Source organism: Aplysia californica, unplaced genomic scaffold (assembly GCF_000002075.1).
Source record: "Aplysia californica isolate F4 #8 unplaced genomic scaffold, AplCal3.0 scaffold00257, whole genome shotgun sequence".
Lineage (NCBI taxonomy): Eukaryota > Metazoa > Mollusca > Gastropoda > Aplysiida > Aplysiidae > Aplysia > Aplysia californica.
The window spans coordinates 351,170-353,461 of NW_004797527.1; the positions used below are offsets into that span (position 1 = coordinate 351,170).

At 38.7% G+C, this 2,292-nt stretch overlaps 1 protein-coding gene across 2 annotated transcripts in view; it reads right to left on the minus strand.

The window, feature by feature from the left end:
* Positions 1 to 2,292, minus strand: part of LOC101852328 (ferritin light chain, oocyte isoform) — an 18,821-nt gene that overhangs the window by 15,693 nt on the left and 836 nt on the right. The window lies entirely within an intron of this gene.

Below are 2,292 nucleotides of genomic sequence, written 5' to 3' on the forward strand. Positions count from 1 at the left end.
TACAAGCGCTAGATGTGTTGGCCACTTATAAGCTTACCCCCCCCCCCCCCCCAAAACCCCCCCCCCCCAACCGACATACCGGCGATTTTTCCAATACCCATATTTTCTGCTCTACTTTCTCTCCAGTCAATTTATCATCCGGTGATCTGACGTAGAACCCAAACACAAAGGTTTTCTTCAACCACGCAGTGTTACCATACACTTTCCAATGGCCTACTAACTGGGGTCGAAAGGGCCTGTTAAACACATTCCAAACAAACAAGATGTGTAACGTTGAATCATAAGCCGAACCTCAGGACTCAGGACAAGCACATTTGTCACGCTGGAGAGGGTGATGTGTGTACCTCAGTCCAAACTGTCAGACAGACGTTTCTTTTCCCTGCAGGTTGTTTTTAGGGTTGGGGTTGTTTTGTTTGTTAGTTTGGTTTTTGTTGTTTTTGTTGGGGGGGTTGGGGGGGGGGTTATTTTGTGTATATAACATACAGGTGGTACCCCGAATTTTGTAGCTAATAATGATAATGTATTTCGATACTTTTTATATAAACTTGTTAAAAAGAATCTTTCATGAATTCTATAAATATCTCACAGCTCCATCACATATGCGCTCATATGACCTTATGCAGCTGCGAGCGCCGTAAAACCTCTACTAAACTAAAAACCATCACCTAATTACGACTTTCAGAAAATAATGCAATTATTCTTTTGACATAATTCTTAGTCTTACCCACAAACATGATTCCCATTCCCCCCCCCCCCTCTCTCTCTCTCTCTCTCTCTCTCTCTCTCTCTCTCTCTCTCTCTCTCTCTCTCTCTCTCTCTCTTTCTCTCTCTCTCTCTCTCTCTCTCTCTCTTTCTCTCTCTCTCACACACGTAGGCATGCACACACTCACACACACATACACATACACACACACACACACACACACACACACACACACACACACACACACACACACACACACACAAACACACAGATACATACACAGACGCGCAAGCACACACACATACACACACATACGCATAAATATTTAAACACAATGCACTCCAGCACAGTTACGCACCCATCCCTACGGACACCCAAACACTTATTCTTATGTAATTTTTTATATTTAATTATATATATGTAAACATACTAACCCCCAAACAACCTTTACTCGCAGGAAAGCCTATCGCTCTCCACCAAAGTGCACAATTCATACAAAAATTGACAAGAAACAAGCTGAACCATCCGGAAGGAGAAACACGTAACAAAAGCAACAGTACCTTGGAAGCAGCTATGGCTACTCTGAAAATACAGTTCACTGTTGAACAACATACTGTTATGGTTGAAACATAATTAAATCGGAACAAAGTTCCCCATGAAGACACGGAATCTCTTCTGTAACCACTTTTGAATTAACACCAGAGACCGTTAAGAAAACACCAAGTAAAGTAACATTAAGTGGGTGGCTATTGTTAAGTCATATGGCTTTGTTGAAAACTATAAAAAGAGATTTTAAAAAAAAACTAGGGCCCCTCATCATAATGGGAAACCGGTGCAAATGCGCACTCTGAAAATGCGACAATGGGGATGGAGTCTGTGAGCGAAGAACATAAAAGTCAGTTCGTCGTCTTTGAATATGTTTGAACTAACTATTGTTAAATATTCTGTTGGGCGCTTGTCGGAGTGCGATCTGACGTTTAGAACGTACAAGATCCAGGTACATCAAACACTTAGCAAATAGAAAATGTCGAAGACAAATTTTAATATTTTGGTCAAGCGCTGAACAGTGTGTATCGCCCGACCAGGACGTCACGTCAATGAGCATCTGCTCAAACATCCTTTAAACTTTAATTTTATTTTTCTAAATTCCACACAATCAGTCTGGATGCTAACCAAGTACGTCTGTGAAATCTTGTGTTTCTATCTCTATTTGAACCGTTTTTATGGGTGTCTCCGAGGGTAAAGTTTTTCTGAGGTCACCTGATATATAATAATATATATATATATATATATATATATATATATATATATATATATATATATATATGTGTGTGTGTGTGTATGTGTGTGTGTGCCTCCCCAAACGTCTAAGAAAACACTCGCATATAAAACACATATTTGTGAGTGAGTGTATGTGTGTGTGTGTATGTGTGTTTATATATAATATTTATAATATATATGTATATATTTATATGTATATATAATAGTATGTATATATATAATATACATAATATATATACATATACATATAAACTAAAAAAACACACATTTACACGACAAACACACATACACACACACACGCACACACA